Source organism: Narcine bancroftii, chromosome 1 (assembly GCF_036971445.1).
Source record: "Narcine bancroftii isolate sNarBan1 chromosome 1, sNarBan1.hap1, whole genome shotgun sequence".
Taxonomy (NCBI): Eukaryota; Metazoa; Chordata; class Chondrichthyes; order Torpediniformes; family Narcinidae; genus Narcine; species Narcine bancroftii.
The window spans coordinates 262928473-262951220 of record NC_091469.1 but is presented as its reverse complement, the minus strand read 5'-3'; the positions used below and the strand labels follow the sequence as shown (position 1 = coordinate 262951220).

Here is a 22748-nt window from a genome sequence, read left to right as displayed (position 1 = left end):
CATAACCTCGTTCCTTTTTTAATTTCTTAATCTCTTCTCTTGAGCAGGTACTGATACTGAAGAATGCATTAAACTGCTTCGTTACAGTATTTGACAGCATATAAGCCCCATTTTTTTCCCCAAACAATTGCCTCAAAAGTATCCCCCGGGTCTTATATGCAAAGTTGAAATTGGGGTGATGATGTCGACAGTGATCATTGTTGCTGTGTAGCTCAGTATCAGGGAGGGAGGGGCCACCTGGCCCCGGTCTTGGGGATGGACTCCCTGCTGTCCAGATTACCGGCTGCTCGCCCAGCTTCAAGAAGCCTGATCCAGGAAGCGGGCCCACAGCTTCCCTCCGATGGCCTGTGCTTTCCGAGCCGCCGCCACTGCTCACTTCCCCCGACCCTGGTGGCCCCTGCCAGCAGCGCAAGAGGAACCCATTTGCCAACACCCACCGGTTGCCGGTGGGGACCCTGGGCCCTGGGGTTGGGTGGCCTGGCAAGGAGAAGCCACACAGCAAAGTGAGTAAGAACTGAATTAAAAACATTCTGCTTCCCTGTAAATACACTAAAAACATTCTTAATATTCCCTGCTGAATGGGGAGGGGTCTTATATGCCATCAAATACGTATACGGCAAGTTCGATCAATCAGGTCTTAGGTTCAGTGCTGCTGAAATATGTTTTGTGAATGAGAAGTGTGTGCTCTTCAACGTAACTGATCTCTGCTACAAATGGAAAGGGGAATAATCACAGGGTGGAATTCAGTACTTTGGTCTCATACAGGCAACTGACAAAAAAATACCAGTCTAATTTGATTGCCGGAAGTGATGGGAGGTAGTAATTAATCTAAATGGCTGGAATGTTGCCCTTGTGTTTTCTTTCATGAATTGTGCATGGGAGAAATAGGGAAGGACAAGATTTGTGTCATCAAAAACTTTGAGAAAATGTGACTATTTTGAAAAATGTTAGGGTTTTCAAAGCTTGGAGTTTTACTTGTTGTTTGTAGGGCAAGTGGAAAGAGATTGCTCTAACAAATTTCAAATGGTAACCTAATTAAAGCTTATCCTGGAGCAAGCTCTGTCACCTGCTTAAATATTTCTCTATGTGGCTCACTGTCAATCATTCATTGACAATGCTTCTGCAATGCTCCTTGGGATGTTAAAGATGCCATACAAATCCACATTTTTGTTTTCAATGCACCTGAGGACAACAGACTGATCGGTGTCACTGATGTAATGCCCTCTTTGCTATCTGCAGTAAGCAGCTGGAATTTTTGTAAAGATCGAGGCTGTGGTGATGTTGAAAACCACTGGCACAAGTCCATTCGAATTATATATATTGTGTGTCACCACTTCCATCTAAATCTTTGTACAGGTTGTTCAGGGGCAAGTCCAGTGTTTACAATTTATGACTGGAAAGGTTAGAACAATTAAAAAGATTCCTCCTCTGTAAAATAACAAGCTCCCCTTATAGTAAAGCATGAAGGTCTGCAGACACTGTGATTGAAGTAAAAACGCAATGTTGGAGAAACACAGCAGGTCAAACACTGTATTTCACATAGCAAAGATAAAGAAATGTAACCAACATTTCAGGCCCAAAATGTTGGTAATGAATCTTCATGTTTCCTATATAAAGTCCACTGTTCGACCTGCTGTGTTTCTCCAGCATTGTGTTTTTACAAACTTCCCTTGTAGTCTGTTTTCCTCCTTAAATCTGTCTTCCTCCAAGAAACAAGGTTCCCATTGGAACACTCATGACACAAACAATACATTAGGGGACAATAACAACTCCATGAGTCTCAGTTGTTTGCCACATATTATGTGATATGAAAAATAAGTGGCAAAACTTAGTTATATTGAATGCAGCCTTGCATACAGAATCAGAGTCTGCGTTTTTTTAATGATTACTAATGATTGAAAATTGAGTGTGGAGAAATGTATCTGTGTTATTTAATCATTATCCCAACCTGACAATGCATAAACTGACTTTCTGAAGTCTTTCATACCTTGATAACTCAAACCCCTCTTTTTTTTTTACAATTTATTTTGAGGAATGTAGGCATCTACTGTGATGAGTGCCCATCCTAGCCGAGCTGGTGAAGGGAATAGTGAGGTGCCTTCCTAAATCTTTGGTCCTTCTGCTGAAGGTTCACCTGCATGGCTGCAGATTAGGGAATTCCAAGATTTAGACCAAACATCAATGAAGGAATGGCGTGATATTTCCAGTCAGGAGTGTGTACTATTTGGAGGAGATGTGCAGGGGGTGGAATTGCAATGCAACCAAAGCCCTTGCCTCTCAATAGAGATTTGGAAGATACAATCAGAGATGGCCCAGTGAATAACTGCAGAACATTTCAATGGTGCTATGCACTGTGGCCACTCTGCCACGGTGGCCAATTCAGAATAGGATTCGATCTCGCAGAATGTATCCAAAGAAAGTAAATGAATAAACACAAAATGCAAAAGAAACAACAAACTTTATCGGATCAAACAGCATCAGTGGGAGAAAAAGAACTGTTGGCCTTTCAGTGAAGGGTTTCGTCCCAAAATGCTGACAAATCTTTTTATTCTGATGCTCGACCTGCTGAGTTCCTCCAGCTGTTTGTTCTTTACTCCATATTCCTGCACCTGCTGCTTCTGCGCCTTCAAATAATTTTATGGAGTTTTCATTTTTCATCACTCAGTTCTGTGAGGCAACAAAATTTGGATGTGTGTTGGACAGTCTTTCCCATTCCCTCTCCAGTGGAGAGCATGTGAATGGATGTCTAAGAGTGCCATGCTGATGCGCACTTTATCTGAAAGGCATTCTCTCTGATACAGTGCACTGAGGGAAGGTGCAGTAATTATAGTCGGCTCATTAAAGTAAGCCCTTGACCTCTACTCCACTTCAACTCAGCGGTTCTTTTACAACTCCTTTCTTTGATTCTCTTTCTTTGATTTGCATCCACTTCCTATGCATCCCTTATTCCCTAAACCCATTCCCAATCCATGAGAATGCCTTGCAGAGCAGAGCCTGTTCTGAGGCGTCTTTTCACATCATGGATCTGGAGCTTGGGCTGCTGACAGTTTGGACTGATCTCTGTCTGGCTGCAGGGGCTGCAGCAGCACGGGCACTCGGTGATTCTGAGGGCACTCTCTTTTACTTCTCATTCTCTGACTCTATCAGGTGCCTCAGGTAATTTCTGCTGATGGTGAATTTGTCTGCTTTATGCGGGCAAAATCAAATTTCAGATTTCAGATTTATTGTCAGAGTATATCATGACATCACATACAACCCTGAGATTCTTTTTCCTGTGGCCAAGGCAGAATTACCACTTATTTGTAGTGCAAAATAATTATACACAATGTATATCTTTGGCTTAGCTTCGCGGACGAAGATTTATGGAGGGGGTAAAAAGTCCACGTCAGCTGCAGGCTCGTTTGTGGCTGACAAGTCCGATGCGGGACAGGCAGACACGGTTGCAGTGGTTGCAGGGGAAAATTGGTTGGTTGGGGTTGGGTGTTGGGTTTTTCCTCCTTTGTATATATGTAAAGAGATAAAGAACTGTAAACAGATAACTGACTGTGGAATACAGAGAGAATTTTAAAAATCAATAAAATACAAAAGTCAGAGTCCTTAAATGAGTCTGTGATTGAGTTTGTTGTTGAGGAGACTGATGGAGGAAGGGAGGTAGCTGTTCCTGAACCTGGTGGTGCGAACCTTCTGGCACCTATACCTCTTTCCTGATGGCAGCAGCGAGAACAGAGCATGTCCTGGGTGGTGTGGGTCCTTGATGATTGCTACGACAACAGTGTTCCATGTAATATTGCATAATTCTGCATAATATTTCACTGTTTTCATTACATGACAATAAGGGAGTTTTGAATACTGAATCTTGAACATGTTATCGGACAAGAAAAGCTGCAACTGCTTACTCAATTGATGTGGGAAAACCTATCCAAGTCTCAATACCCCACGGTAAGGAATGACTCAGAATACAAATTGACAAAAGGTATTTTTTTTGCATCATTCTTTTCCATACCCAAGTCCTGTTTTTGGTGGGTGAATTTATCATTGATGATAAAATAGCTTTTATGTGAGGATGCGAGAAACTCGTTTATGCTTAAACATTGGAGTTACAGAAAATCGTGATCTGGGCCGTTTTCTCAGAACACAGCTTTTCCGTAACATGGAAGTCGCGTGTAAATCATTTTCCTTGGATTCTCACTCGCTGCCTTAATGATTTGCATACTTAATAATGTCCTCATTCTCAGGTAAAAGGGGTGTAATTCGGTGACTTGCAAAACAACTGTCAATTATGGCATGGCAAGCCCAAAGTAAGTCAAACAGGACACAGATGTCAACAGCAGTGACAGAGCACACAATTGATGTCCTCGGTCACTAATCTCTGTGACTGCATATGCCCTACTGTGCTTTTCAGTGTTTTGATTTGACATTGAAAGATCATAGTTCAACACAAAAAAAGTTCTGTGAATACTTTACTCATGTTGCATCCTACACATGGTGATGTGGCAGGGTGCTCTGCTTGACTAGATATGTCAAGTAAAGCAGGAAAACCATGTGGTTGCCAGCAATATCTGCAATTTCAGTATTCATTGCCCATTCTCATCAATGCTTATTGACTACAGCAGGTTAACTATCGTTCAGTTGCCGCAGCAGTAACAAAAGAATTCGCACAATGATGATGAAGACATTTGTAACTGTTTAAGCTGCAGAAGCTATTAACTTAAAACATATCTTGCCATTTAAAGGGTGGCACGGTTGGTGTAGCGGTTAGCGCCACGCCTTTACAGTGCCAACGATCAGGATAGGACTGGGTTTGAATCCCACTCTGTAAGGAATTTCTACGTTCTCCCTGTGTCCGCAGGGGTTTTCTCCGGGGCCTCCAGTTTTCCCTCACCATTAAAAAAATGTACCAGGGTGTAGGTTAATAGGGTGTAACTTGGACGGCACAGACTTGTAGAGCCCAGTTAGGTTGTTACAGTGCAATATGACTAAACTTTTAAATAAGAGCTAAGAATGTTATACTTCATACATTTAAGAAGAACAAAGTTTAGGGAAGAAGAGCAAAGAGGCAACAGCCAAAATATTTATTGGAACAACACACTTCCATTGTCTCATTTCAATTGTAAATTATCACTGATGAAAATCTGAGCAACTCCATGAAGTTTTTAGTTGAATTTCTCCTACATTTTAAACTGACAACTGTGGATATTGTTCAGTGCACTGGATCTGAGAATCAACTGGCAAGTGGCTGAGGGATACTGGTCTGGATCCAAGGATGTTTTTTGGGAAAGGGGCCACAAGGCAACAAACCTGTAGGAAAAGGGTAGTTGATGATCCAAAAGGCACTGACGGAAGTTAGAAATCCATAAGCCAGACACTTTTGCCAGAATACTGTTAGATCTTGGACACTCCAAATTTTGGCCTCCTCAGTTTTATTAGAATATATCTCTTCTGCACCCTCAATATTCATCCTCACCAAACCATGAAAGGCAGTCTCAGACCTATTATATAAGGCCAGTGATTTATGTCGTCAGAGCCACTACTGACAATGGTTAACTCATCTTAATCTCATCGGTTCTTAATTAAAATGTCTTTCTACATTTAGACCTACTCCTTACTTAAAAACATGCTGACCTGTGTTACTGAGATGATTTCACCAGTTGACCTAGAGATTCACAAACAGTGCAACATCCACGTACATATTATGATAGAATTTTATTGGGAAATGCATAGCACAGGAGTAATCCCCTTGAACTCAAAGTTTGCAATTTTGCTTGGATACAAAGAGTTAATGCACAGAGGCGTTGTGATTTCCACAGTGACTGCCAATAATATGTTCCAATTTTTTCCATGTTTCCCTTGACGAAGAGATGGGAGTATTAGTAATGCAAGTTAAGGAAATAGCAGATACTCATCAAATATTCTGTGTATGTTTTCAGCAAGATCTGCAAACATCCCAATAGCAGCAGAAAATCCAGGTACAAACAGAATGGTGGAACAAACAATCAGCTGAGAAAAGAATCTCGGCAAACTAATGGAAATAAACAGGCTTGTTTATCCTAATGCTCTTCATTGTAGAGTTTTTAAAAATTAACACTGGGGATGGGGCATATATTGGTTGTGATCTTTCAAGAGATCTGAGATTCTGCAAAGATCCCCATGATTTTCAAAACTCCACAAGTAATTCCCCTATATAAGAAAGAAGAGACAAACCTCCAGCTAATTACCCCGACTGTTACCATTGGGAAATTCTGAAATCTATTACAATAAAGCCCCTGTTATCCAGAATTCAAGCAACTGGCTGCCTCAAGTAAATGGCAAAAAAAAATCACGGAAAGTAAATAGATAAAAAAAGATACGGGTTTAAAATTGGCATGCCTCACTGTTAGTTCGTCAATCGCGCAACATGCAATCTCAAGCAACCGGGAAATTCACTTATCTGGCATTTACCATTCCCATAGATGCTGCATACCAGAGGTTTTAATGTACCAGGAAAGAAGCAAGAAGACCATAAGAAAATTATAAGACATATTTGATCACATGGCTTGATGAAAAAATAATACTGCTTCACCATTATATTGAAATACTTGTAGGATGTAATAGGCATGTTGGATAAAGGGGAATCAGTAGAAATAATTTATTTGGTTTCAACATATATTTGAGGAGCTGTCACATAAATGGTCACCATTCATGGTTTCTGGACAATAGAACCAACCAGTCCCCCTCCATCACCACCCTCCTCTGCCTGGCAGAACTTGTCCTCATGCTCACTATTTCTTCTTTGACTCATCCCACTTTCTCCAGATATCCGCATGGGCCCCAGCTATGACTGTCTTTTTGTTGGTTACATGGAGCAATCCATACAAGGCCCCTCAACTCTCCTACATTACTGCATCCATAACAACACCTTCTTGCGGTGTCCCCCATTTTCACTGAGTTTGCTACATCATGGCGACCATAACTGGATGGGTAGGCTGTGCTCTTTAGCCTTGGGCCTGAGAGAAGAAAAACTCAGATTTCAAACCCAAGCACAAGGGACTTGTTAGCCTCATCATGCCAGCCATCTAGGAGGACACTCTGACGTAACACACACAAGGACCTGGCTGTCATCATCCCAGCATGCTAGGCCATGGCAGATAAACTCTGGGTGTAAAGGGTGGGGCCAGTACTGCACACACTGCACTCCACCTAAAAAATCCATTGCACAGGCTCGATATCCGCATGGGCCCCAGCTATGACTGTCTTTTTGTTGGATACATGGAGCAATCCATAACAAGGCCTCTCATTTTCCATTCTATTTCTTTCTCCAATCTGCCTTGAGTTTGAGACTCCCGTTGAGCCTGCGTGTAATCAGTATAGCCTAGGGGTGGCCAACCTTTTAATTTAGACATACAGCACGCTAACAGGCCATTTTGGCCCATGAGCATGTACCGGGGGTGAAGGTTAATTGGGTGACATGGATCCTGGCCGAAATGGCCAGTTACCGTGTATATGTCTAAATTAAAAATTAAATGGTTGGCTACCCCTAAGCTATACTGATTACACGCAGGCTCAATGGGAGTCTCAAACTCAAGGCAGATTGGAGAAAGAAATAGAATGGAAAATGAAAGTGTTGCAAGCAGCACTTTTGATTTTCTTAACAAGATGGAAACTTTGTGCCATGAGATAAATTCCACATTGAGTGCTTTGCTGTCTAAGATCATAGATACTCTGGTGAAGCAGTCTGTCTAAATAACTAGAAAATGGAAAGAGAATCCAGTAAAACCCCTGGTATCCAGAATTCAACCAACCTGCAGCCTCAAGTAAACAGCTTAAAAAAATCAAGGAAAATAAATTTAAAACATTAAAATAGAGCTTTGCTTGTAGTGGCTGTCTGAATAAAATTGTGTGAAACACAATGGCGTCGCCCAGGATGAAGAGCTGGTTGATGCCGCTCACAGTTGGAGTGACTTTCATGAAGTGTCTCCTTTTCCCTGCTTAGTAAGAATTGCCCCGGTCAGAGGCCCTATCTGTAAACTTGGGGGTTGTGTGTACCCTGTGTTTGTGGGTGGGGGGGAGGGGAACTGTTATTGATCTATAATGTTATTTTTCATCTTTTGGGTGGCTCTGTGGAGAAGTCAGGTGGGGGGGTGGTGGTGAGGGGGGGGTGGGGGGTGCGGCTGCAGGATCCAGCAATGGTCAAAATGTTTTCAAAGAATGTGACTGAAAATAAAATTAAATGCTTTAAAGTTTATATATTCATTGAAGTTTGTTCAGTGTAATTACAGTATCATATTTCTGTCTTTTGTATTTAAAACTGTTTATTCTTAGTGCAGGTGTCATCGAAAGAAAAAAATCTCAAGCACTGGAAAATAAACTTATCTGGCATCTATAAATTCCCATAGGTACAAGATACCTGGGGTTTTACTGTATATGGGAACCAAAAGTGACAAGATTTTCTCATTTGTTACGTGTTCTTCACTAATACATGACAATAAAGGAATTTTGAATCTCTCACACGAAGGCCTGAAGAAATTGGCAGCCCGTTTCCTTTCTACACAAACCCTCATTTCCTAGCCAGACATAAATAGAGAGCAGATTATTGGATGAGGAGAAAAAGAGCAAAATTAGTTCTGGGGGAAGAAGCATATTTAGAGAAAGAAGAAGCAGAGAAAAGCAACATCATTGAAGAAGGGGAAGCCTGATCCTTATTTAAACATAATGGAGGCCAATCAGTTGGGTAACGTTTTGGGGATTATAAGAATAATCACGCAATATGAGGCCAATGTATTGCCGTGATTGTGTTTCTACTTACAAAGCCAACAAAAGGTGTTCCATCACAGTATCTCTCAAGAACATGAACAGCTGCATGAAGCTCCATAAATACAGTTGGTGGGCAACACAGAGTTGTCAATTTGGTCTCAATTGTATGATTTAAATTGTATCTCGCTGTCTCAAATGTCTTAGGGGGTTGTTTCCTGATGAAATCCTAAGGAAGAAACTATTGTAATAATAGTAAAAACCTATGGCTTAACTTTAGCACCTGCTATTTCTGAAGTAAATCTCCGATCAGTGAGGATGAATATTGATTCCTGCACTTGGACACATTGCTTGCTGACATGTGACCAGCAGCATCAGCTCTAGTTCCCTGATGAGTCTCCAGAATTTTCAGTGAACCTTGGGTCTCTTGCTTTGTTTGGGTCTAAAATCAGGCCCAGTCTAAAGATGCAGCAAAGTATTTATCACGCTCATTTGGGTTAACTTTTATTTATTGCCAGGTGAATTTTACTCAGGAGCCTCTTCTTGCTGCTTAAATGCTTGTAACATTGCAAAGGAGGTGAAATGCCAATGAATGCTGACCCCCTGAAATTCCACCTTGCAAGAATCATGTGAAAAACCCAGACTGGGAGCATTCAGGAAAGCAGGAGGTGAGCACTTGCTAACTCAGGCAACTAGTTAATATGCTGTGGATGAGAAGGGTAAGATGGTGGATGATGGGGGTGCTGTATTTGACAGGAGCGGGTGGCCATTCTGGCAACTCTACCCCAGTCATAGGCTGATCCTGGCTTTGAACTAGCTTTGAGGAGATTTGAAGGAGAAGCTCGTGTGAGTCCCCTCCTGATTATTTCTTGTCTCCATCACAGCCCCATCTGACCCTTTCCCACAATGAACTAGCAGAGCATAGGTTCCCAATTAATGGAAATGATTCACATAAACCACCTCATTTTATTCCTTGGCATGAGTGAGTCAACAACAAACAAAATGAGAATATAATTAATTTCCTCTTAAGTGCCATTTTCTGGAGTGAGAATAAGCTGTGCAATTTCTTGGCTCTACTATATTCACCAGCACTCCAGCTTAGCATATCATTAGCTGTTCTGCAGCCTCATCGAGTCCTGGAGCCAAGCACTGACTGCCATGCACACATTGCTTAATCAGAATTTGTTGTTTTGTGTTTTTGAAGACCGTACTTTCATTTTTCATGCTTATTTGTGCAACCTCTAGAGTACTGATGATATGATAACCTTTACAGTGTGTTAGCAAAAAGAACCTTCATTGGAAGAAATTGAATAGATGCAGATGGAATCGACAAGCGTGAAATTCTCAATAAAGCTCAATCATCACTACCCGGGACCTGTACGGTCAGAGTACGAGACAGACCCATTGTGATTTTACTTCCACTAAAGCCTTCAGTGTCTCTCATATATATCTATAGATATAGAAATAGATATCTATATATATATAGATATATATAAAATTATCAATCTATCTATCTATTTATTTATTTATTTATTTATTTTAAAATCTTCTTTATTGTTTTACATTAAAGAATTTCTAAAAGTATGAAAGGAGTTTGCTTTTGGAAATGTGTGAGTTGTACATCGAACTGCAAAGTTACTTCTAAATCTTGATGGGGCTGAGGCTGCCGTCTGTCCAGAGAAACTAAGTGAGGAGCACCCAATGGGAGATCATCATATCTACCATAATAGAGGAAGGAGAGAAAGAAAGGTAGCACCTCATTAAATTTCTCAGAAAGCATTTCACAGCCTATACACTGCACTGTGTAGTGACTGTCTATGTGGATAAGTATAGCTGCTATTTTTCACACTGTAAAGCCCCATAGGACGTTGTGGTATTGCAGGAAACTTGGGCAGCTGAGTGGCTGAGCACAAAATCTCGCCAACATCAGCACATTGCCTGGACTGCTAACATTAATGCAAGGAAGTATAAATTACTAGGCACCTCTGGAAACAACGCGTATCCCGACTAGTCAATTGGATGGGACTGTTTTACAAGGAAGTTGGCTTGACAGATCCCAACCTTTCTTTCCAATTGTTCCTGCGCATTTTAGGCATGAGCAATGGGGGGGAAAAAGTGTCTTCTCCTTCATGTGGGTGAAAGAGCAAAACTCACAATGTCTTCTTTGAAGCTTTGGGGAAATTATTTGAAAGTGATCTAACAAAGCAAGCTTAAGTTTGTTCAAAGATAAAGTATGGACTGCTGAAGAAGGCAAGGACACGAAATGTATCATTTGGATAAACTCATGAACATTTCAATTACCAGTGACGTGCTTTCTCAGGCAAAGGATTTTTTTTAAAAAAGCAATTCTGTCACTTCAATTTAATGCTTTCTGCTGAAATCCTTGTGTTTCATTTTTTTAAATTTAGACATATAGCACCATTAGCAGGCCCTTCTGGCCCAAGAGTTTGTGCCACCCAATTGCACCCAATTAGTCTCCAACGTTTTGAAGGGCGGGAGGAAACTGGAGCACACGAAGGAAATCAAAGTAGACACAGGGAGAATGTACAAACTTACAGACAGTGCCGAATTTGAACTCAGGCCGCTGGCACTGTCACGGTGTAGCACTAACCACTACGTTAACAGTGCCACCCCTTCTGAGATACTGTGATAAGAAAAATAACTTACAAAGGTCCTGTATACTAACTTCTTGTAATAACATGATTAGTGATGTCAAGTTGATCATAGGTTAACACGTCCAGGCCACAGGAGAGGGGATTCATTTCATCTAAAAGTAAATTTGCTGCTTTAACTGGGCATTTGCACAGTTTACAATAGGGCTGTTTTTTTTTACTTTGAGCAGCTTTCTTTATGAAGGGAATGGTGGGGTGTCACAATTAGTCCAGTGGTTAGCGCAACACTGTTGCAGCGCAAGCAACCAGGACCACAGTTCGAATAGTGCGCTGTCTGTAAGGAGCTTTGTTCGTTCACCCCGTGACAGCATGGGTGCTCCTGTTTCCTCCCATATTCAAATATGAACCAGGGGTGTAGGTCGTTTGGGTGTAATTGGGTGTCAAGGACTCTTGGGCCAAAAGGGCCTGTTACCATGTTGTATGTCTCAGTTCAAAAAAAAATTATAACTCATATTTATAGCTAATCATGGAAGACTGAAGCTGGGGCACAGAAATGTCAAATCCCCTGCCATTAGTTTTGACAAATTCATACCCTCTTCTCCTTGTGATTTAAGGATTCTAGCTTTCTGCTTTTTTTTTAATACATGGAAAATGCTGCCAGAACATTTGGTCTCAATGTTTTCATCAGACTTTGGCCTGGGCACATTTTCTGGGCAATCTCACTCAGAAAGCACAAGGAGCAGAATTATATTTAACCATAGAATTACTGAGGCAAACAAGGGGCTAAAGAATGGAGACAGATTGCTGACAGTGTGTGCACAGGGTGAGAAATGGCTGATTAACCATAAACACCAACTTTTGCTGGGTTAAATAGCATGCTTTGTGCAATAAGTGCAGAAGAGCTTTTTGCAACTTAGCACAGAGGGCAGATCTTCTGTGGGTTCTTGCCCAACTCAACTATCCCATCCCAAGCATTCTCATCGTACTTTTAAATTGCATCTGTGGTTTTGAAATATTTCCAGATCCAGTGCTTGAGGTTGACTTTGAACCGGCTATAACGATAACCTGCATGGTGAAATATGTCAGTGCTTAGGGCAATCAGTTCACCCATCTCCACAGGCCACACACTGATGATGATGGATAGCGTAGTGGAGGAAATGTAGGCATTTGTCTTTTCTAAGCAGAAAGACTTACTTAAAAAGGAAATTAACAGCAAATATTTGCCATGAAACTTAATTTAATTTTGTAAATTTCAGGACAGTCTTTGGGGCCTGTTGGGTAGTGAAAGGACTCGGGAGTGATGTATGTTCTGCAACAAAGCCCAGGCTCCCACTCCTTTTGATTGGGGAATAAAGCATGGTACATTTTCCAAGCTGTGGTGAGCGAGTGGCTGACAAAAGCTCTTGCATGAGCACTTGTCGCTGGCTGAAAGTTTTGTGTGACTTGTGTCAGGATGACTGATGGTTGCCGTGGTACTGTCGCAGCTGCACGTTTCCTTCACGACAGTCCTGGGGAGAGGGGACTGAGCGCGGGGTTGGAACAGGCTGTTTCGCTGAGAAGTCAGTAACTATGTGTGGCGACAAAAGACAATTGGCCTGACCTCCCCTGCCCTGTCCCAGCAATTGCCTAAGCTTCAGAGGCTGTTAAACAAATACGGTAGCATCTGCCAGGAGCTGACCTTCCCTGAGTACACCCCCCCCCCACCTCCACCCACCCCTCGCTCGACCCACCCCAACTCCCTTCCTCCCTCAAACACTTTTCTCTCTCTGTAGCTAACTTGATTTGTTTTAACAATTAATCCTTTCCAAGCTCAGGAAATGGATGCAATCGACAGTTTCATTCCAGGCTTGGAACAGATCAGGCAATAACGAGAGAGGGACATAATCAGGCAGATTGCAGTGAGGTCCACTACTTGCTAGCACTTTGTTTTAACCCTACTATGCTTTGGCTGTTGTTCCCATTATATTCTTTGTTCAATTGTGCCAGTAAGAAATAACTAATTCTAATAGGAAATATAGGTCAGACTAACAGGCTACACTTTCCCAATGTTAAAACATATCAGTCGTGCAAGGAAACTCTACTCTTGCCAAGGCCCTGAATCAAAATCACAGCCTAGTTTGCACATCTCAGGGATTTTTCTCTTGATTGGGTTTTTCATGTGTGCACACTTCACTGTACCAAGGAAGGTTGTGTTGGCATTTCAATGCCACTTAGCTAATCGTAGCAAGGGTCAAATTACTCCGTTCATTGTGTGCTTTGTGGCTTTTAAGCTTTATTTGCATGCGGTGCCATTCTCTGCATAATTACAGCTACTTCTTGATATTTGCCAATGGAAGGTGTTTGGGTGTTTACAGGGATCAAAGGAAATTAAGTTCTCTGTTCTAAAGCCTATTTATATTGTCTTATTGAATTATTAGTGAAGGATCATTTATCCTGAAGACAAAAGATAGAAGCAAATTAAGGACAATTTAAAGTCAGCTTTAAACCAAGAGATTACATTAACACCCACATATTCGGAAATACTTGCTAACAGGCTCGTGATCTTTCCCTTCACCCTAACCACGAGCTGAGGCAAAAGATGTCTGCACTATTGAAACATCGCTTCTTTTTATTTTGACTGCAACTATGATCATTTATTTATCTCTTTTTTCAAATTTATAATCTCCTTTTTCTCCCTTGGCATGTTGTGGTCAGTTAATTAATACTATTGTAGTTGGTGTATCTGAAAATACCTGTGTGGTTGCAGCAATCACGAATTTTGGTGCATCTGTACATTGTAGCAATGCATATGACAATAAACTCTCATACTTATTTTTATCAATATCTGTGGCACCTGTAGAACTGGTATGGAAAGGATGGATTAAGTGCTGGAAAATGGGACTGGTACTCAATGGTTGGTGTGGAAATGATGGGAAAAAGAGCTTTCTTCTGTGCTCTGTGGTAACATGACTTTATGACCCAACTATGATTTTTTTTTACATCAAATCACTTCATTCTGGGGACTAAGCTCCAAGCTTATCGAGAGGTGACAGCTCGAGCACTTCTTTCCAGTGACACCAGCCAGATGGAAGGAGAAGTGGTCCACGGTAGAAGCAGGCAAGAGGGAGGTGCACTGTCAGAGTAGAGGTAACAATGTTTGGTGGAGAGCAGAAATAGAAACACAGGAGTACAACAATAATGATAGTTTGGAAGAGCGCCACCAAGTGTAGTGAAAGCAGTCAGAATAGAACATGGGAGAAAAAAGAAATTGAGCACATTGGCTGGTAGAAATGGAGAGAGAGAAAGGTGATGAGTGGAAATAGGAAGTACAACAAAGTGGTGTGTGCAACTAGCGGGACACATGTGAGGTGAAGCCTTCCAATTGGGTTTGTGGTGCACAGCAGAGTAAGGAAATGGGGTCTGGGCATAGTGGAAAAGAGAAAGGGAACAGTGGAGCGAGGATCAGTGCAAGAGCAGAGATATAGAGTGAGCGAAAATAATGGACACAGAGAGACCGAGTTGGAGAGGAGAAATAGACAAGCACATGAAAGAGTTAATAGAAAGCAATGCACAGTTGAGATCGAGATAGGGAAAGTGACACATTACTGCGAGAAGATATAAAGTATGTAAGGAAAAAAGAAATTTAGAGGGTAACACAGAGAACGACTGTCTCAAGACAGGGTCAGGAAGCTTAATATAAAATGCCATGGATGTTTATATAAATGAGAAAGGAGCTAAACAAGGTTATTTTGGATGAAATTAATTGTAGATTCTCCCCCTCCCTCAACCAAATGAAGTATTTGTCACCACAGTTTCCCTGCTGCGATGTGAATAAAGGGACATCTCTCTTTAAAAATATGCAACTCCTCCCTTTTGATCCATTCAAAAGGATTTTACAGCCAGACTTGTTGCATTTTTTTTCACCTCAGAAAAAAGACACTGACTGTGTAGCTGTAATATGGATATGAGGAAATCTGTGACATGCCTGAAGAAAGCAAAGATACTATCAATCTGGTCTCATTGTTCTGTTGTTGTTTACCCCCACAGGACACCATCTGTTGGGTGTCAAGCCATCACCTAGACTGACTGGGTGGTGCAGTCTTGGCAACAAACAGGGAAGGACGAAGGGACGTTATCATCGGAAAGAAGTGTCAATTAACATATTGTTGAGGGATGACTTGCCACCTGCCACACTACTGCCACTTAGTGCACATGTGATACATTACACCCAGCTCCCCTTCCACTCCGCAACCTGCACATGATGATCACCCCTCTCAAAATGTTGAGACTGCTGCTCTGGGCGAGCTTGCTGGCCTCACTTGCTGATGCATTAAAGCAGCCACAGTTAGTCTGAGGGACTTTAACTCCTGGCAGGAGAAGCAGTCAGCTTTGAGTGCCAGACTGATCTAAGTGGAAGGCCCCATCTGAATGCTATTGATCAGCTGTCAGCTGCTTGCCCAGGAAGCAGCAACTGATCGACAAAGTGCTGGTAAAGCTCTATGATGTCTGAGGGTTAAAAGGCGATGGCCTTTGCTACATTGTGAGAGTGACAATACTTCAAGTACTTAATTGGCTGTGAAGTGCTCTAAGTCAGTCAGAAGATGCTCTGTGTGTCTGTCATGATTGCTATTCTTCATTGAATAGAAGTAGAAGAATACCATTCCCCTCCTGTCTGCTCAACCATTTATGAGGAAGGTTTTACCCCATCACCTTGTTGCTGCATTAACCCCCTCTCCCTCGATTTCTTGAACATCGAAATATCTATCAATCTCTGTCTTGTAGATATTCAATGGCTGGGCCTCAACAACTCTCCTGGGCAGGGAATTCCAAATACTCATTACCCTCTGGGTGAAAAGAATTCTTCTCCTCTCTGACCTGAAAGGCTGATCCCTTATTTAGATCCCTGGATCTAGACATCCCAGTCAGAGGAAAAGGTATAGTTATTCAGACCAGTGAGTAAATGACAGGTGAGGACAGAAATTAGGCCTGTTCAGCCCGTAGTAATCCAGTATGAGTAGCTGGATTAAATTAACTATTTTGTTTTGAGTATAGTGACTGAGAACATTCCACTGAGTCAGCCACAACTTGGTCTTCTCCTTTCTCCTTCTCCTATCAGAGATAGTAATGGGTCCAAAATCCTTCATCAGAACCAGGAAAGAGAAAATTAATTTTTACTCCACTTGTGCCCACGCCTCCTCCTTCATGACCATTCGGGGCCCCAAACTGACCTTCCGAATGAAGCAACATTTCGCTTGAGAATCTGCAGGGGTCATCTACTGCAGCTGGTGCACCCGTTGTGGTCTCCTCTACATCGGAGAGACTGGGCACCGATTGGGAGATCGCTTTGCCGAACACCTTGGCTCTGTCTGCCGCAATAGCGTGGATCTCCCAGTGGTCGCCCATTTCAATTCCCCATCCCATTCCCTTGCTGACCTGTCTGTCCATGGTCTCACTCACTGCCAGACTGAGACCACCGGCAAATGGGAGGAACAACACCTCGTCTTCCAACTGGACACCCTCCAAATGGATGGCATTAATATCGACTTCTCTGGCTTTCGTTAAACAACACCCCCACACCCCCCCCCCGCCCTCCCCATCACCTTCCCCCAGCTCTGTCTCTCCCTTTTGCCAGTCTCCTTTCACACAGATGTACTAAATTCTCACCTTTCCCCTGATCATATCCAATTAAAACTTTTTTATGGGTCTGGATTCCTCCCCCCAGCCAGCACGGTCTGAATTCTGAGATTTCCTGCTCTTGGCTCATTCTGCTTATTCCTTGAAGAAGGGCTCAGGCCTGAAACATCGGCAATATATCTTTGTCTCCTATGGATGCTGAAAAGACCGGCTGAGTTCCTCCAGCATTCCTGTGCAATTCTAATGTCCTCTGGCAGAACCTAATATTAAATCTATGACCTGAAAATTTTATGATAGGAGACTGAGTGCATCAAAGGCTGAATAGTGACTGTCAACATTTGGCATTATATGGCAATTTTTAATAAAAGAACTGAGAAACTCTTTATGTTTGCCAGGTAAATCAAGTTAAAAGAAAACTGTAGCTTCAGGTGTTAGAGTCCACTTTAGTACCCTTTAACTATACCAGAAATTAGAGATAAGATAGGGTTTGCCTATAATTTTTTTATGGCCATCTTGCCAGGAGGTTGTAGAATGTAAACCAGCTCTGATTTTACAGTGTCTGCATTGTGAGCATATGCCAGTGAGAAGGGAGCAAACTCAAGCCAGTGATAAAGCTGAAAAAGAAATCAATAATTTCATCTTTGACTTGAACATTCATCATCAGGAAAATATCACTTGTGTTGACAGCTTGTTATTCTGAACTGAGCAGCAATTACAGGCGCTGACTGGGATTTGCAAACAATCAGAGCCCACAGTATTGGCGACAGCTGCACTTAAGTTCCAACAGGCTGACTGAAACTTAAAATGAATTGGCATCAAATTATCTAATCAGACATGTGTCATAAGGTCCAGTGAAGAGCTGAATTTAGTTCATTTTGTAAAGTGCCCACTTGCAATTAAAAAAAAAGCCAAGTCTAAATTTAAATCTTGGCAGAAACCAGAGTTATCAGCATTGGAAAAAGAGAAAAAGTTTTGGAATAATAATATTCCTGATGCCGGATGCGTGTTTAAAGTGCTGCAACCAACTCAGCCATGGTGTATTGATTAACGATTTGTGAAATGTTCTGATTAAGCATTCTGTCCCAACAATAACCTGACTATCTCCTTGACATGCTGGCTAAACCAACTTTAAATTGTTAATAGTGTAAAACAGGCCAAATTCTGATTACTGCCCAGAACTTTTTCTTTATTTCCAGGCTCAATTATTCCAAAAGTCCTCTGGTCATCTCTGTATCGGGGTAACTTACTAAATTCTTTTATTCCTTTCCAAAGTCATACCTGACCATTGGATTAATTCCCTCCATGGAATCTGCTCTCCAACGCCTACATCTCTCAGTGAAGTGTGGGTTCCTCGATTTCTGACCTTTTAAGCAGTCCAAGATTTGACAGCTCCAACATTAACAGCTTTGCCTTCTGTAACCTCCTTCCAAAACTCTGCTTCACTTTCGTTTGAGACCTTTCTTACAACCCATTACTTTGACCAAGCATTTGTTCATCTAATATTTACTTAAGTGGCTTATTAATTAAGTTCATTTTAATTCAGAGATGCAACATGGTAAGAGACCCTTCCAGCCCATGTGCCCATGCCGTTCAAATTCATCCATGTGACCGGTCAACTTATGAACCCCGTACATCTTCGGAACGTGGGAGGAAAGTGGAGCTCCCGGAGATAGCCCACACAGATGTGGGGATAAAGAACAAACGCCTTACTGACGGTGATGGATTTGAATCCAGGTTAGTGGCTTTGCAAGAGTGTTGTACTAACAGCTACTCTAACCATCTATGCATAACATTGTTGTGAAGCTCTTTAAGATGTATCATTACATTAAGGAAAGTATATACTGTAAGTGTCATGGTCGCAGATGACACTATTGTACTACTGACTGAAATTAGCCCCTCCATGTTTTTCCGACATTTGTTGATTTTACTGCACATCAAAAAGGGGAGTAGTCTAATGGATCGGCAGAGGCTGAGTTCATGCGATCATCTTGATAAGAATGACATTATTTTCTGAGACAGTCCTCAGTGCTTATGAATACCATTATTTGAACAGTAAACTGCCTAATTCAATATTTATGGCTTTGGGTAATAAGCTGAAAATTGCATTTGCAGGAATGAGCTCATGTTGTGCAAAAATAGGCTTTCTTGTGAAAGGCCTTCTTCTCTCTATGGACGTTAGAGCAGTCGACCAAAATTGACATGTTGAAGCTAACTCGGCACAAAACCATTGCTCTGTCTGAGTCTGTGGAACTGCTGCATGGTTCGCGTAATGTTTAGCGCCATGCTGTTACAGTGCCAGCAACCCAGGTTCAAACTCGATGCTGTCTATAAGGAGTATGTTGTCCCTGTGTCTGCGAGGGTTTTCCCTACGTGTTCTAGTTTCCTCACACCCTTCAAACGTATAGGGTTTGTAGATAAATTGGGGTATTTGGGCAACATGGAGTCGTGGGCCGGAAGTGCATGCTCCTGTGCTGTATGTCTAATTTTTTTTAGTTAAAAATTTCAGAATAACAACAGAAATTTCTTGCAAAGAACAAAAAGAGATTTGACATTTAATGGAAAAAGAGAAGCAGCTCAGTGCTTGAATATATATAAATGCACTTGGTCATAAATAGAAACAGCCACATTGACCTAACTTATTCATTCCATCTAGGTAGTCTCTCCCAAGCTGCCTTAGGCCCATATCTTTCTAAACCTTTCCTGTCCATGAACCTGGCCAAAAGCCTTATAATTGTGCCAGCCTCCACCGTGTCCTCTGGCCGCTTGCTCCCACGTACCTGCCTATCCATTCTTTGAGGAAAAAGTGCTCCTCAGGTCACATAAATATTTTGCCTCTCATCTTAAACCTATTCCTTCTATTTCACTCACATTCTTTGCCAGTTTGCTTTCTGACTTCATCCAAGATGGGATTTCCATCTTGTGAAATCCCATGGCTTGCAAGCTTTCCTCCAGTTTGTCCCTTACTTCCTTCCCACACAGTAAACTGGATAATGTGGCACAGAAGGTCCATGCTCTATCTACCTACCTTGCATAAACTTGGCAGGTGTGCATCTAAAAACAAGCTTTTCACCTACCTGTTCAAAATTTGAACTATTTGGTATTATTTGTTATTTCAACCTGTATGATTTCTGTAAATAAATTCCAATGAATGTGGGAAACACAAGCAAGGCCACGATTTATTGATAATTCCTTATTATTCTTGAGAAAGTGATAGCGAACAGCCTTCATCAAATACTGCATCGATTCTAATGAAGTTGTTCTTTCAATGAATTTGGGTAGGGAGTTCCAGGGTTTAGATCCTGTGACACTGAAGGAAAGATTATGTATTTAAAGAGGTCAGAGGGTGATTTATAAACTGCACAATTTGTACAATTTGACTTGCTCTCAACTAATCTCTGACTTGGTCTCGCAGCTAATGGTTGAGAACTTTTCAGACAAGTTCTTTTTAACACTGCAGAAGGTCTCAAAAGATCTTGTGAAATCATCCTTCTGCATTTGCGAACAGAAGTCAAATGCCTGGGTGCGAATTGGTCACAGTACAACCCCACTGCAGGTGTTCCGGTTGAAATTGGTTCATTGAAACTGATTCATGATGCTGTACAATCTGATTTCTGGTCCAAATTATTTTCTTCTGCAGAGGGTGAGCAAATTTAAGTTCTTGGGAGTCTCTATCTCGGAGGATCTTCCCTGGATCCAACTCATTAATGGCCTCATGAAGAAACCACGTCAACACCTCTATTTCCTCAAGAGTTTGTAGAGGTTTGGTATAACACTAGAAACCCGAGCAAATTTCTGTAGATGTGTGGTGAAAATTGTGCTGACCGGCTGCATCACGGACTGGCATGAGGTCCCCAATTCCATTGAGCGTAAAACTCTCCAAAAAGGTAGTAGACACATCCAAGGACATCAAAGGCAAAACTCTCCCCACTGTTGAGAACATCTACAAGGAACGCTGCTGTAGGAGAGCAGCAACAATCATCAGGGATCCACATCACCCAGCACATGCTCTGTTCTCCCTGCTGCCATCAGGAAAGAGGTACAGGTGCCAGAAGACACACACCACCAGGTTCAGGAACAACTACCACCCCTCCACCATCAGACTCCTCAACAATAAACTCAATCAGAGACCCATTTAAGGACTCTTACTTGTGCACTTTATTGATTTTCTTCTTATTCTCTCTGTATTGCACAGTCTGTTTACATTCGTTATCTGTTTACATTTCTTTTATTTGTTTACATTTTTTTTGCACTATCAATTAGTCGTAATTTTGCCGAGCCCACAGGAAAAAGGAATCTCAGGGTTGTATGTCATGTCATGTATGTCGTCTGACAATAAATCTGAAATCTTATTCATTGAGGAAAGAGTTAAAATGAAAGTTTATCAAAGAGGCTGGAGTTGTAGAATGTGAAATCAACACAGTTCCAAAGTTCCAATCAACAAGAAACTCACACTGGTAGTGGAAGCCTTGATTCTAATGAAAACACAAGAATTGTGATAAGCAGTGACATTTTTATGTGAAGTCTTCGTCAATCATCTTCCGTGGTTTTTAATAGTAGTTGTTTCCATTCTAAGAACTGTGTGTCTAGGGAGAGACAAAGACATTTTCCTCTCCACTGAAATTGCACCATCTTGATTCTGGGGCTACTTTCCTTTGTGTATTGACCTGGAAAATTAACACCTTAAACTTGGCACCCAATGATTGCAACCATATGTCCTTCTATGCAGCACATGAAGACTGACTGCCAAACCAATACTCAACAAGCACAAAAGCACAGAAGAAATAAATACATTCAACAACAGATGTAGAGAAGAACCATCATCAGTTTCTAACAGTTTTATTAATTGGCTCACACATCAGGAACTATAAATGTCCTGCCACGCAGTTTTAATCGCTAATTGCAAGGTGCAAGATAGAACAGTACGGTAAAGCCCCTGGTATCTGCAACTGTGGGGATTGGTAGATACTGGATAAGTGTATTTTCCGGTTGCTTGAAACCTACTCTTTCAATGCCTAACTAATGTGCCTGCATTAAGAATAAACACTTTAAAAGAAAAGACAAAATTACTACACTGTGCTTACACTGAACAAACTTCACTTGTGAGAATATATAAATCTTAAAACATTTTACTTTATTTAAAGAGTCTCTGCTTCTGCAGGTTCATCCCCCTCCACAGAGATGCCTGAAAGATGAAAAATAACTATAGATAATCTCTAACCCCCCCCCGCTCCCAAGTTTACAGATAAAGCCTCTGATCTAGGTGACTCTTACTAAGTAGGAATAAGGAGACTCTTTAAGAGAGTTGCCCCAATGGCAAGTGGCATCAACCAGCTCTTCATTCTGGGCAACATCATTGCTGTTCCACACAACTTTATTCAAACCCATGCTACAAGAAATGCACGACCAAGACACTCTGCTGGCTGAAAATTTACTCTCATCTTCACCAAAGGTTTATGTGTTACTTCAGAGAACATTTACTTTTATAATTTTAAACTTGTGTATTTTTAACCTATTATTTTATTCTTATTTATTTTAGCTTTACAAATCTATTTCTAATCGGTTTTTTTTCATCAGTTGCTTGAGGCTGCCGGTTGCTTGAATTCCAGATACCAGGGGTTTTAGTGTATTTCCAAACTCACATCTTAGAAAGTACTTCTATCAGACAAATTTCTCATAGTTTCTAGTCTTTGTTGTCCTTACCTGCCCAATATTTTTTAAATGGATCTCACTGGTAAGGTTGTCATTTATTTCCACAGATCAGCACTATGACCTATGAATCTGGACTGCACGTGATGC

At 41.5% G+C, this 22748-nt stretch overlaps 2 long non-coding RNA genes across 2 annotated transcripts; both read left to right on the top strand.

Annotated features, from left to right (window-relative positions):
• The first annotated feature begins 201 nt into the window (after positions 1-201).
• LOC138751384 (uncharacterized) lies at positions 202-8774 on the top strand. The gene is made up of 4 exons (XR_011349885.1): positions 202-503; positions 3837-3939; positions 5928-6036; positions 8304-8774. It is a non-coding gene; the product is annotated as an uncharacterized lncRNA (long non-coding RNA).
• A 347-nt stretch (positions 8775-9121) lies between these two features.
• LOC138751381 (uncharacterized) lies at positions 9122-21029 on the top strand. The gene is made up of 3 exons (XR_011349884.1): positions 9122-9395; positions 18496-18686; positions 20590-21029. It is a non-coding gene; the product is annotated as an uncharacterized lncRNA (long non-coding RNA).
• The last annotated feature ends 1719 nt before the right edge of the window (positions 21030-22748 follow it).